The sequence below is a fragment of the Lissotriton helveticus genome (genome assembly GCF_964261635.1).
Source record: "Lissotriton helveticus chromosome 1_1 unlocalized genomic scaffold, aLisHel1.1 SUPER_1_unloc_50, whole genome shotgun sequence".
In the NCBI taxonomy this organism is placed as follows: Eukaryota; Metazoa; Chordata; class Amphibia; order Caudata; family Salamandridae; genus Lissotriton; species Lissotriton helveticus.
This window is the reverse complement of record NW_027611693.1, coordinates 1,143,354-1,158,583: the sequence shown is the minus strand read 5'-3', so window position 1 is coordinate 1,158,583 and position 15,230 is coordinate 1,143,354.

Here is a 15,230-nt window from a genome sequence, read left to right as displayed (position 1 = left end):
CAAAGCTCATGCCGCACCTCAAGAAAGGCCTTCCGTACCTTGGTACCGGAGGCCCGGTGCTGCACCCGTCTGCCCGAGAACGCGACGACCCACAAAGATCCACAGGTACGACCTAGCGTACTAAGAAGTAGTACGCCCCGCAGGCCTGAACGGTGCCTCGCCCCGTGAGCTGCATCAGACCCCGGATCGCCGCAACCCTCCACACCGTCCCGCTCACCCGCCTCGCACCTCGAGGGGGCTCCGAGCCGGGTAGATCCTTCGGAAAACCGTCGGCCTCGTCCCGGGTCCACCTTCACCAGTAGGCATGCCTGAAACACCTCAGAGACTCAACACAAGGTACACTTGAACTCGATCCCGAGTTCTAATCGGATCCAGGGTCTGCAACGTTTCTTTTCCCTGTCGTCTGACCTTCATCAACGGGTCGCTTCTCCAGCACGAATCGCGCATTGACCCTCAGCGTACCTTGCTGACCAAGAACACTTAAAGAACAATTGCCTATTTAAATCTGGTGGCCTAAATCGCTAAACGTTATAGGGTCTTGTGATAATCCTGCATATGAAGTATTTTTACATAAAGTCTACGTATTTTTGATACAACCTTACGACTGGTGTCCGTCTGTGATGGGTCAGTGGGTTTACTGTATGTGATCATAAATGCTTAACTAACTATCGCCCTGAGGATTAGCCTTGTCTGCTCGCGCCAAGCAACCTAGAGCTTGAGCAGGGGTTATTCTTGCGGAGTAGTTCCCTTGCCCTGACTAGAGGAGAAGGTCCCTGCTTGTCACAAGTGCATACCTGTGCCAACTAGAGCAGCAAAATAGAAAACACCCTGCCAAACACCGAAACGCGCGTCGGCGTGAATTCTATGGACGCCAGTAATATAGTCCCTGTGGACTACATTTTCCATCTGCTCTGCGTCCATAATTTGCACCCCTGTCCAAGCAACCACTATTCTACCCTATGGCAGTCGCTGTTGTACCCATGTATGTCGTTGTATGAATGAATGAATGAGAAAGTGAATGAATAAGCGAGTCATGGAATGTTTGTGAGTTTCCCCTGTGTGTATGGGAGTGTGAGGAACATTTGTGTGTATCTTATCTATTTTCCAAAATATATCCACCTACTGTTTCTTGTTTTTATCAGAATTTCAAAAATTTATATATATATGGAATGTTTTTCATATATGTAACGGATCAGAAAAAAATATAAAATAAGTAATAAAAGGATTATGTTTCCAAAATACCAGTAAAGTCTATGGCACAGATGGTTTGTTGATGTCAACCCATACATAATCACGCGGATCCCTATTGGGACCTTTGATATCTATTTTGGCAGGGTGTCTGTTTTCTATTTTGCTGTATTTTATTCCCCTCATTTCCTGCCTACATCCAAAAATTCCCTCGGGGAACCCCCTTCTATTATATACTGTGGCAACTAGAGACCTCCGATTCTAAAATTGGAGGCAGCGGTGAGGATTTCGAATTTGCATTTCTGGTTTATGTACAGTAAATTACTGATCTCCGAATAGTAAGAGCAGACCTATAACGAAGCCACAGATTTATTGTCTTTTGATTCTTGTCGAGAGATCTCGTATCGTCGAACCATGCCTGGTTCACTCCCCGTAAGAGCAGACTCTATCATCTCTGGACTAGATGATGTCGATTGGTAAGGGCTTGAAAATGACAAAGTAGAGTAGCTAAAAGGTTTCTGCCTGAAGTTCCGAGTCGCCCAAACCGGGCGCAAAAACAAAGTCCAAATCATCAAGGCACTGAGAGTCTGGAAGGAGTTGAGAGAGCCAGATAATCAGCTGGTGGTTGATCCACCAGACAGGCTTGTCGAGGTGCACGGAGTCCTGTCACCAGAGGAGCTGGCGGACAGGGCCGCAAACAGAGGGCATGAAGTAGAGATGGCAAGATTAAAAGGACAATTGGCAATGGAGGAGAAGAAGCTCCAAATGGATCATGACTTGACTCTGACCCCAGGGAGCTCACATTGGAAGCTGACCCGTTGGTGGATTCCAGAGGGTCGGAAGTAGCATTGGGGAGTGATTCCAACAAGAGTGGCTCAGGTAACTTCCCGTCCTGTGTGATGGAAGAGGTTCAGTGTAGCCCAGCTAGGTCTCAGTGTAATGGGAGGGGGTGTAGGGGCTCACGTCCTGTCTCAGAGGAGAAGGAGTGAGTGTGGGTTCTGTCCCAAGGTACCCGAAACCCCGTCTCAGGGCCTGGATGGTTTTGTAAGGGAACATCAGGTCGAGGGCCTAGGCTGTACTTGCAGGCCATTTGAAGAGGATCTCTCAGTGGCTAGAGAACGTGGAGGCCCTGTAAGCCGAGCTCCAGTAGTTCTGGTATCTGGCAGGACCGCTCCAGTTGAGAGGGTGCAGGAGTCCAGGTGGAGGGGTGAGAGGGGGAAAGAGTCCCCAGTGGAAAACCCAGTGGGTCAGAGGCCAGCAAGAAGGGCTGCCTCCCCAGGGAATGACCATGGTGACACCACTTCTGTCCTGGGGGATCTTCACACACTCACAGATGAACAGGGGATGGGAGATCTGCGCCAGGCAGACTGTCACGCAACACAGGACTTATGTGTTACCCTCAGGGGGGGCCTGCGTGCTCCCAAGGAAGTCCTGGTGCGCCAGGCTATTGTTCAACTGCAGGGTTGGGTCCCTGAGTTGGGAAGCCAGGTTCAGAGGCTGTCTGACCTGGAGGGTGGGACCACTGTAATCAGTGTCCTGACCCATGTCACTTCTAGGGGTACCACTCAAGTTGGGAGTAGGCAGTACTCTGGAAGGGGGTGCAGAGGGAGGGAGTCCTCGCTTCTGACCCTGGTACAAATTGAGAGTTTAGACCCAAGATTAGAGGGCCAGGTGCAGGGTGTCCCCCCTGACCTGGTACCCCAGATGCAGGATAGCACCCCTGAACTGGTGGGCGAATTGTGCAGGTCACCTGCCACAGTTGCCCTGACAATTCTCGCAAGGGGTACCACTCAAAGTGGGAGGGTACAGAGCCCCAAGGAAGAGGATCGGGTGTGGGAGAACCCACCCCAGTCTCTGGTCCAGCCACCGGGTACAGGCATGGGGCTGGTGGGTCAGTGCCAGGATGTCATACCTGACCTGACAGGGGGGAGTGGACAAAGGGTGCCAAGCACCTGGGGCTACTGCCCCCCGCTCTCTGAGGCCACAGAGGTTATCGAGCCCGGAGAGGCATGAGGCCTTGGTCTCAGCCCTGACTACTGTCAGTGGCCACTGTGATTTGATGACTGTCACTGTTGGGACACACCTGTGAGCAAGTTAAGGTTAGAGGCTGCACAGGTGGTGTCCACAGAGGAAGAGAAGGGTGCCCCATGGATTGGCGTGGTAGACCCTGAGAGTATGGACAGAAGATATGAAATAGGCTCAGATGGGTGTAGAACTGGAATGTGCCCCTGCTGTTGCGGCCTTGCAGGTCAGGTCCATGTTCTATCGCCCAAAGCAGGGAAGCCCATCGCGGTAGTGATTGGTCTACTCTGCGTTTTGGCTGTAAGGGGGTTGTGTTGGACCTGGCCCTCTCTGCAGGGTCATCCCTGAACTTTTTGCCTTCCTCCAATATTCTCTCTGACCTGTTTTTGTTGGTTTAATGACTATGGGCACTTTACCACTGCTGACCAGTGCTAAAGTGCATATGCTCTCCCTACTGAAAAGTGTATCCGTAATTGATTTCCATGATTGGCTTATTTGGTTTACTGTCAATCCCCAGTAACGTGCACGAGAAGTGCCGGGGCTTGTAGATACAAATGCTGCTAGTGGGCCTGCAGCGCTAGTTGCGCCACCCACAGAAGCGGCCACGTTAGATGTGTCTCTTGTCCACCATTGCAGACCCTGCGTACAGTCTGGTACTGTCACGCTGACTGCGCAAGTGCACACACTTGCCAGTCCCTAAACCTTCCCTTAACTACATATCAGTCACCCCTATGGTAGGCCCACGGGCAGGGTGCATTTTAAGCATAAGGTAGGACAAGCCTTGTGTATGGCATAGGCCAAGATGAGCTGCAGGAATTATTACACACTATAGTCCCGGCAGGCTCAGGGAACACGGTGGCCCGTTAAGTTTAGTATGCCTGAACTCAGAATAATAAAATACTTCTGTGAGAAGTTGGCCTGATGTATGATGTCTCCAATTCTGGGGGCACCTTGTATCAGTCCAAACAATCCCTTATGTTGGTGGTTGTAAGTCAACCTTGTAGACAAGCTATGCTAATGGTAGCGTGGACTAAGCAGCCTTTAGGCTAAACTCAACAGGGCATGTGAAGCCAGCTGTTTTACCATATGCAATCCTGTAATACCAAATGAAATAACACCACACAAGTTATATATCATAAAAATATATGTACTTATTACTAGAATAATCCTCTGTACTCTTTATGAGTGCAGAGGCACAAGCGTTTAAACAAAAGCACAATTAAACATACACAAGTTGCACAATTTTGGATAAGCCCGGTGGCCACTCAAACCATATACTAAAATAGTGGTATAAGTACCACCTCTCGAACAATGGTAGGGCCTAGGGCCTTGTGAATCGCTGGGACTACTCGGGACTAACAGTGATGAAGACGGGAGAGGCCCGCGGGACTCGGGTGCAGCGCCTAAAGCAACAGGCCTTGGCAAATGCAACCCACGCAGGATTTGAAGATCGCTTCTTACTTGGTCCAGCAAGGTCAGATAGATTACTCCTTTTTAGGGGAGCGAGGGCATGTCTGGAGCAACCAGACCAGCAGAGTAAATTCAAGGATTCGTCTGTATTGGGGCCACTAGCCAACGGGCAAGTGACCGGACCAACGCGTCGAGCAGGAAAATGCAAAAGGGCCCCACGCAGCACTTGGTGAGTGTAGAGGGGAGATCTTCAGAGCAAAAGCTGCTCGGGGCTGGGGCTTCTCAAACCCCAATGCACAGCTTCGAGGGAGCCTCGGGAGCTGCACGGTCAGCACTTCATAGTTTTTCCAAGATGGCCGGCTCCACGCTTCACGTCGCCTCCACGGGTCTCAGATTCGCTGGGACTGTGGATCGGGCTGTTAGAAGTCAGGCAAGCTGGGTCTCGTCGATCTCTGTCGCTCGAGTTCCAGCGGGAACTGCAACAAAGCAAACCGTTGGGCACTGGATAGTGCCTGTTTGCACAGGGTGTATAGAAAAAGGAAAGTTGGCAAAAGGAGGAACAGATATGGACAAATTTTCACAATAGATGACAGTAAATTCTCCTATTGGTCCTGTGACTAACGTCCACTGCGGAATTATTCAAATGTTTTCTAATATCATCACACCCACGGAAGGATAAGATTACACTTTTTAGGGCTCGGCTGAACGCGCGGATCCGCGTCCCCGCTGAGGCTCTTTTGTCGGCGTGTGTGCTTCTCAGGAGACAATCCTGGCCGCGCGCATCGCCTTGGAGGCGATTTGAAAGTGACACGCGCACACGAACGAGCGCTGCGGCCTGGCGCTGTCTCCTGGGGAGCACACACGCATGCGCATACACACACACACAAGCGCCCACGCACATGCATACAGACACCCAACCCCCCGCTCACATACACAGACGAGTGCACCCCCCTCTCCCCCGCCGTCGCACACATGCATACACACATCCATACACATACACACACACACACACAACGAGGGAACCGAGCCCCCCCCCCGCCCATTTCAACTTACCAGGTGAACTCTGAGGGACTCCGCTCTCCTTCTGGCGACGCTTTCACATCGCCTTCTCGTCCGGACGCAGCCCCGCCCCCATCACAGGCGACTTTGCCTGACTTCCGGTGAGGCTGCTGGGCTCGTGAGTAACAGTGACTTCCTTGTTTGTGAATGCAAAGCAGTGGATGTTGTAGGCAATATTTAATTCCAACAATTAAAGGATTATCTGTGCTTTTGTCCAAGAAATACGGACGAGGGAGTGCAGCGAGTGCTGAAGACGCCACGCGCCTCAAAAATTGTTTACTCAGGCTTTAGAACTCAACAAAGTGATATCAACATGGCAGAAAGGTAAAAGCATTATTTAGGATACATAAAAAAAATGGCACAGCGCGACACGATCTCCTCCGTGTGACACACGGTGACTCATGCGGGGTTCCCCACTCCTCCTTCCTCAGAATCACTTTCATGTTATCACTAGTGACGTGTCACAAGAGGCGTGTGTGCGAGGGAGGGGCGGCCCCCACACGTCTATTTATGCTCCTCGTCCCTTGAAGCTTGACCTGAGCCCCTCGTCTCAACTCTTCCAAAGCCTGGGCCTCGGACATAGCAGCTGACATCACCTGGACAGATCAGCTCCGCCTCTTAACCTTACCTGCAGCGCCTGGACTTCGGGCACAGCTCCGCCTCTTAACCTCACCTGCAGTGCCTAAACCCCGGCCACAGCTCCGCCTCTTAACCTCACCTGCAGCGCCTGGACCTCGGGCACAGCTCCGCCTCCTAACCTCACCTGCAGTGCCTGGACCTCGGGCACAGCTCCGCCTCTTAACCTCACCTGCAGCGCCTGGACCTCGGGCACAGCTCCGCCTCTTAACCTCACCTGCAGCGCCTGGACCTCGGGCACAACTCCGCCTCTTAACCTCATCTGCAGCGCCTGGACCTCGGGCACAGCTCTGGTGCGGAGGCACTGCTCCTGATCTTATCTGCCAGACCTTGGCCTCAGGCACCCACCGACAACCCCAGGTAAGTGTTTACGAAGTTTACCGCCTCTCTTCTCTTATAGAATAATATTCCAGGAAGCTGGAGATGGACCCGGGCCCCCTGAACATCAGTGATTGTGCCAGGTTGGTGTCACCCTCCGCGATGACATCTCCATAGCGCCTAGAGAAGAGAGTTTTTTGTCATGATCGTGCTAGCAGCTGGCTCAGGCAGTCAGTGCATGTCGGAAAATGACTCGTTCGAAAGTTAAACACGTAGGGTCACTGAGACACAGTACGACGTAGGGGTCAGACCCCAGAGAAACCCCCCCAGGGCATGATGTGGGCAGGAGCTCCAGCCCTGATTGGATGAGCTTTCCTACCTGCCTAAGGTGGCTCTCTCACCAGCAGCAATCCACCTACGTCACACACGTGACGTCACTGTGACACACTCAGTGCTCAGGGAGACATAACACAGGCCCTCCCAACGCAGCAGTACAAGCACTAGAACAGCAGAGAGCACCAAGGTCATGCATGAGCGCTGTTTAACAGACTAACACATGGGTCAAAGCAATGGAAGAAGAAACATTGGCAAAGCCAATAAGTCTTGCCTTTTGGATTTGTAACTGCAGACCTCTTGGATTTGCCAAGTCTTTTTACCCATGCAGTTTGACATCAGCAAAAAATAGAATATTTGTTTGGTGATACTGAAAGGTTCGGCAAAAAATGAAATAAAAAAGTTTGATGATGTGCTTGCATGCATGTGTCATCAGAATGTGTGTCTATGATTCATGACGCTACGGTGGCCAAGAGTAATGGCATATGTGTGCACATGCATCACCACTAAAGTGTATACAGAAGGCATGATGTGAGTGCATTTTTTTATTTACCATTCCAAGATGGAGGACCCCTTCTTGGAGTGGTAAATTAAAAAAAAGAAATGTAATGTGTGTGAAAAGCCATTTTTTAGGAAACGAGCAGCCTTCCAGCAAATTGCATCTGCTGGACCCAGCAATGGAGGAGTCAGTTTTGGGGGGGAGTCGGTTGGCAGACAGTAGGAGCCTGCACGTTTGAGGGAGCAAAGAGAGCTTTGCAGTAGGGTTGGGTGTTGAAATATCATAATACAAAAGCAAGACTGGGGGAGCTGAGGGAAACAACTAACAACGGCAGGGATAAGTAACATGGAGAATGACTATGGGTGGTTTGAGAGGGCTGCAGCACACGAAGGAAAGAGTAAGAATTCCCTTGAAGTGTTATAAGCAAAAGATAAAAATATTTCAATGAATGTGCTAAAGGCTAGAGGGTCAACCTCGAAGCTGGAGTAACATGTTTGAGTCTCGGCAGGGGTACTCAACATCCTGGGATTCTGGACAGATCACTTCATCTCCCCGTGCCTAACAAAATGAATGTGTCCTCTCTACTTCTCTCTAATGCTCACATATTGCCATTTATTTATGTTTTTAAAAAAATGAAAAAAAAGTCATGATCAGTGCCAATAGCTCTACCTTTAATAATGCCGAGACCATTGCATTGTAAATGCTTGTTATTTTCTGTAATCTGTTCAAATTATACTTTTTTCATTTCTTTATGTATATCACAAAACACAGGCACAAAATCCTCTCAAAAATGTATACATTATACGCAACAAATAGGCCTACCTATGTACATACCTATATACAACAAATATACACAATGGAACAACATGTACACTTTATACAGCGAAAACATATAACAAAAACAATATATGACAGAGAAGGGAAGGGTCTAATTTGTATATATATCTCTATTAAGTACTTCCTATCTTACACCCTATAGAACAGTACTACAAAAAGTGTCCTCCTATTAAATCTAGGTGGTACACTGGGAGGTAATCGAACACACCGGTTCCAAACGAAAACTTTGTGGAACCCCACTCTTCACATGTGTCCAGTGAAGTATCTTTCACAAATAAATTGAGAACAACAGGACTCCTCCAAAGGGAAAGTGTCGACGCGGTCGCGTTTCGGCCTTCCAAAGAATTAGGCCTCCTCAGGACAGGGCGACAGACATGGGGGAAACAAACCTAGAAATACATATAATACAATACATTAACTTGCAGGCAGATGATCAACACTCCGCGTGCCACCGCGCCCTGCTCCACAACCGTCACCGTCCTACTTCCACTATGGTCACGTATCTCTACCAACCAGGATTACATCCAAGTAACAAGCTCAAAAACGGGGAGAAAACCAGAGGATAACACCATGGCTAACCTGTGAAACTGTAACATCCCCAAAAGAATGAGGAGAATAAGGGGCGGGGAAATTGTGCTCTAGGTCCACATAATGCAAAAACCATTGTGGTGGTTAACTAAATGGGTCAGTGCTCAAAGTAAGAAAAGGTGCGTGCAATCAGTGATCACCACATGCCTTAGATTATTAGCAAAGACTACTGACGCCGCAGAACTAAACCCAATTACTTACTTGAGCTTCACGGTGACAAGCCACCTACTATGTCGACAAACGCCAAATATTTCTACAAAAATGAAAGCACACGTAAGTAGGGCACATCCCTAGGGACATAAACGGACTACGGTGGCAAAACAACTTCAAAGTGCACATACACCCCATACCCTGGTATCCTACCTTACGTTGTCCTATCTTATATTCAAGGGGGTCAATCGCAGGGTTCTAGAATCATCCTGTGTGCACTGAAATAAACGAAACGGAAATGGAATCGCGTTAATGTGGAGACCAGCCAGATCAAATCCACACCCACGTTGTATCTGAGACCAATTTCCCTCGTCACACGCGCTACGGAACTCACCGGAAAATCCAATGTCGGCAGTCCAAAATACTGCAGCAACACGTCGCCATGAAGGTCCGATCAAACACTGCCTCAGCTATCGCGGCATAAATCCCCAGGTGCCGTCCTCGCCGTGGCCCCCCACGTGACCGGGAGGTGCCGAGTGCATGCAATGGGGATAGAAAGGGGACTACGATATGTCCCTACTCTGCTCCCTTCTTCCTCCTTACTCGAAAACAAAACTACCCAAGTCGACGTACTAAGGTACATTTAACTGATAGAGCGCGCGGGTCACCCGACCAATAATTTCGCCACTTCCGGCTTCGGGCCCATATATTTCAAATCACCATATACATTGATCGGATGACCTCACGCTCTCCTATCAGATATTTGTGAGTTCCCTTCGTTATTCTTCAGCGTACCCGACTTACCATCCACCGACACGGGTATCTATGACCACCATGGATCAGGGAGCTAGCTGTAAAAGGAAAGGCAGCAAAATACAAACCCAACCAAAATACTATTCAATACCTATGTAAAATGACCACGGACAACTGGAAGTTTTAAAGTCTTTATCTAATTTAGTAAATTTCAGAAATAATCAAATTCACAGTAATTAAGCAATCAATACTCAGAACAACAGAAAGTATATAGCTGAATAGGAAATAAGTCAGTGCAACCATTTATAGACTAATGGAATCCAGACACACTTAAATGAAGGATCAGGAATTAGAAAGTTTCAGATGAATTACTAAAGATGGGATAGGCTTTGATTTAGGACTAGTATTCTAGAATTATTTCAAGGGAATAAGACATGAGTTCGGGACATTTATCTCTATAGGAGAGTCTGTAGAGAGTGATACGCTATGCTTTAAGGCAAAAGTGCTTTAGATAATTTAAGTAGGGAGGTTCTGGACCATATCAGGAAATGACAAACTGCAATGCAAAATATAATTTCTAACAGGTAAGGCAACATAGGAACACGTTTTGAAATAAAATGCAAATGACTTTATGATTCAATGGTTGCGGCAAAAGTATGGAAAATTAACATATGCAAAGGTATGGCTTTATTAAAGCAAAAGACAGAAATATAGAAAGGTGCAGTTTCAGGAGATTCAGAGTAATATTTACCTAGACTGGTGTGAAAACCAAACCCTGGCCACGGGTCAGTTAGGGACAGGAAACCCTCAAGGAAGGATACCCCTCAAAGGACAGCAGGTGCAGAATGGACACCCAGGACAGGACAGGAAACCCTCAGATTTAGGAACCAGGACAGGACCTCTCGGACAGGACCCTCAGGACAGGACCAGCACCCGCAGTTCGGAAGCAACGCCTGCGCTCCACCCTCTCTGCAGCTATCGATCAAGACCCCGATTGGATCAGCGACCTCCCAGCAAAGTGCTCCGCCAGCACTTTAAGGTTTAGTAAAACCTTAGTCTATGGTCAATTTCGGACAGAGTGCTCTGCAGTACTCTGTATCTTCAGTCACCTATTGAGTGCGTTGGGTCAGTGACAGGTCAGCTAAACCAGACAAGTCGGACAATTTCCCTAGGTAAACCCAGGGTAGTTATACTGTTCTGGGACGGTGTACCACCCCCCAATGTTGCAAAGTGTCAGAATCCCTCATTTTGGATTGGTCCTAAGGTAGGCTTTGGGTAACACACCAATCAGAGTAGACTATTTGGAGGCCTACTTTGCATTTCTGGGTACCGCCTAGCGAGATTGGGGTTCTCATGAGAAAGTCCTGTGGAATACAATGAAGAGAATACAATTGTTTCAATATGGGCACACATGACTCCGTCCTGCTGGGTCGCAGGTCATTTTCTCAGGAGCATCTTGCCCATCTCTGCCAGCTGGCTGAGTTCCACTGTTCGAGGCTGAACTTCCCCAGACTTCATGACCTGCGCAGAAGGGACCTTCAAGATGGTTCCCGGCTCAGTCAGACCCCCATTTCCCGCGGTATATGAAAAGTAAGCGAGAACAAATTAATACATAGAAATAAATGTATGTAAACACATCATTGGTCTTGTACTTCAAACTTATCATTATAAAAATATACTATGCAGTTTAAATGTTAGCAACATATACACACTCACAAGAGCAACTGCATGAGCAGTACCACGTTATTGCAAAAGCTGTGTATTACGCATGCGCACCCTTTCCCTCCAAAATTTATAACTACGTCAGGACACGTGAGTGTGACTGACGCATGCGCAGAAGCCATCTACTAAGCAGCGGCCATTTTAAAGACATTTATTAGTTGTATTAGAAATACACGTATGCAAGCTTCCTCTACCTTGTTCGAATATGAAAATAAAAGATTAGTGTAGGAAGGTGGCTACCTGACTATGGTTACCCCAGATTTTTTGCCTGTGTTTAGCTGGTTTTTTGACTTAGTTGACCTGGTTCCCTGCTAATCAGGGCCCCAGACCATCTGCTCTCTCTGTAAAATGGATTCCATGTACCCTAGGTACATACCACAATTGGAAATGGACTCCTTGTCAGCCCCTGTATAATGCACTATAGGTGCCCAGGGCATAGGAGCCACCAAGGCCTACCAGGGGCTGCAGCATATCTTTTGCCACCCCTGGCTGGTTCTTAAATTGACACAACTGGCTGATCACTCAGCTGGGGTAAGGTGGTGTAAGCACCCCTTGCTTAGATATAGTATACCTATATCTAAACCTATATCTGGACACATATTAACCTGTGAGCCACTCCTATGGAAGGCCTCATCAATCCTGGAGGCAGAGTGCGTGGTTTAATGTGAGATGGAGCTCTAGCATGAGCTGAGCCTGTCTGCAGCTGTCGGGAACAACTCCCTAAGCTGTTTCAGGATAAGGCCATACCATATACTCTTAAGTGCCTTATAATCCTCGCGGTTATATAGCAACTTTGGTTTGGCTTTATCAAAACATGTCGTGTAAGGTGTCATACGATTTGGAATACTATCCCCTCGCCAGTTCTGGCGACGGGGATAGCATTCCACCCCTCTAGAGGGGTAAGACATGTTACTTTGCTTAAATGCGGTTAATTTCAAAAAGGACCTTAGATCCACAAAATGGATGCCTCTGCCACAGACAAATGTCTGGACCCCTGCAGTTGACCGAAACTCAGCAGATGGGGCCTGGACAAAGGGTTTCCTGTCACAGGAGGGTGTCACCGCCCTCCAGACAGGAGATAGTGTATTGTAGCAGGGAGGTTTGAAAGAAACCAGACAGTGCCTGGGGAGCACAAGGCTTCCCCTTGCATAATCCGGTCAAACCGGTTCTGGGGCAGCCCAGCCCCAGCTCCAGTGAGACCTGGACAAAGGAAAGGGGGTGTAACCACCCCCCTTCCTGGTCCCACCCATAGGGAGGGACCTAGCAGGAGATCCACCCCTCAGATTGGAATAAGAGTGGGAGCAGTGCCCTAGCACAGCAGATCATCCTGAAATCACCTTTAAACTAAGAAGACGACTGGACTTCGACATTCTGATGATAGAAGACTGAAGAGAATCTCCCTTGTGGCCTAGGAGGGGCCACCCTGTGAACACAGGCACCACCCAGCACCTCGACGTCTGCTTTGCCGCCGCCTCCCGCCAGAGCCCGAGTGCAGAGCCTGACAAAACCCAGCTTCACAGACTTCTCCCAGCCCGATCCACAGTCCCTGCAAAGAAGGGACCCGTGGAGGCACCGAGAGACGTGGGAGCGGACATCTTGAAAGACCCCCGAGACGCTGACTGCACAGCACCCGAGGCACCCTCGACTCTGTGCTTTGGAGTTTGAGAAGCCCCACAATCGAGCAGCATTTGCACCAAAGATCAGCCCTCCAGCATCTCCACGATCTGCGTGGGGCCCTTTTGCTTTGTGCCACTCGACTCGCCATCCCGGCCGCTTGTCACGTGGTCAGCGGCCATCTTGGCGACCAAACCTACGATTTACACTGTGGGTCTGGTTGCTCCAGACCTGCCCTCACTCCTGTAGAAAGGAGTACCCGCTCTGACCTTGCTGGTTCGAGTAATAAGCCTTTTTCACTTTCCCCGTGGCTTGCATTAGCCAAGGCTTGTTTGCTTCAATCGAGTTGCCGACACCGCCATCAGCTAGAGCCTTCGAGGGACAGCTCGTGATCGACTCCTGGACGTCCTTGACCTCTTCGTGTCCACGTGGCTGCAGAGAGAAGCAACACCTCATCACCTGTTTGCACCCGACTTTGCCTGGTTCCAATCTGGTTCCACGGTGGTCACTGGCCAGTGACTTTGAACACTGTCCCCTCTGCTTTCAGGTCTTCACCACTTCAGATCCACCCTTGGATCCACCGGACACTTCACCTTCACATCGCCTGCAGCGTCTTCAGCTTCAAGCGCCAAGAACCTGCGTGTCAAAACCCGACGCCTCTTCGACCCTGTGCACCCACTTCCTGTGGGTGAGGTAACTTTGCTCCGCCGGTGTTCCCACACTGGTGCACACCTCTAGGGTCTGTGTGTTAAGTTTTGTTCCTCTAGGTTCAGCGGAAGTGTCCTTAAACTTTAACTCTTTGACTTTTACGCACCATTGGCTAAACATTGGTGCATGCGTGCGCTTTCCGCACATCTCCCGAATCCCGAGGGCCATTCCCGACTTCAGCATTGCTTGTCCTGACTGCTCCCAGCGATTCCCTAGGCCCTAGGCCTAACCACTGTTCGAGTGGCCTCTCTTATACCACTTGTTTAGTATATGGTTTGAGTGGCCACCCGCCCTCATCCATAATGGTGCAACTTGTATGTTTAAACAGTGCTTTTGATTTAACGCTTGTGCCCCTTTATTCATAAAGAATACTGGGGATTGTTTTTAGTAATAAACACATATATTTTTATAATATATACTTGTGTGGTGTCCTTTCATTTGGTATTACAGGATTGTATGTGGTAAAACAGCTCGCTTAACACGACCTCTTAAGTTAAGCCTTTAGGCTGCTTAGTCCATGCTACCCCTAGGATAGCTTGTCTAATAAGGTTGACTTACAACCAGACACCATAAGGGATTGTTTGGTCAGGTAGTAGGTGGTTCCAGAATTGGAAACATCCCCTACCAGGCCAACTTCTCACATTGGTGAGCAGCGGTGCGGATTTGAGCTTGCTGTTGTTTTACCATTGCAATCTTTATATCAAATTGAAAGATCACATCAAGTACCTCTAGGTACATATAAAATCAAAAGCTTAGCATATTAAGTTCTACTGAACTTAGTAGTTGTAGGTTGAAGGGAGTAGCACACCCCTGACTACAACTCACTAGCAAGGTCCAGTAGGAAAACACTTAGTGTAGGTAAGTGCACCACTTACACCTCACTAGTAACCATGTCTGACACAGGAAAAGCCTCAGGGTCTACTCCTGTGACAGTTGACCCTACCCAGGCAACTTTTGGATATGACAAACTAACCCGCAGAGACTTGATTGCCTTGTGCAAAGCAAGAGGGTTAAAAAGGGGCAGAAGCCCCACCTGCCTAATCCTGGTAGAAATCCTAGAACAGGATGACTTAGAGAAGGCAAAAGCAGCTTCCCTAGACACAGGAACTGGAGGGAACCCCCCTGCAGTTGATCCCCCTGAAGAGGAGGATGATGATGAAGATGAGGACTCAGAGGTTGAGGACTTGGAAGTACAGGATCAGGGTAGCCAGGTTCCAGTTGGCAGGCTTAGCCAGGCCAACTTGGACCTACTGGGGAATGGAGAGGGCCAGCACCTCCCCAGAACCCAACATGTTATTCTCCCAGGCAACAGAAGAGTGAGATCTCCCTCAGGGGACTCTCATGTTTCTAGTGCCTCCAGAGAATCACAGAGAGGCATGAGTGCTTCTCAAAA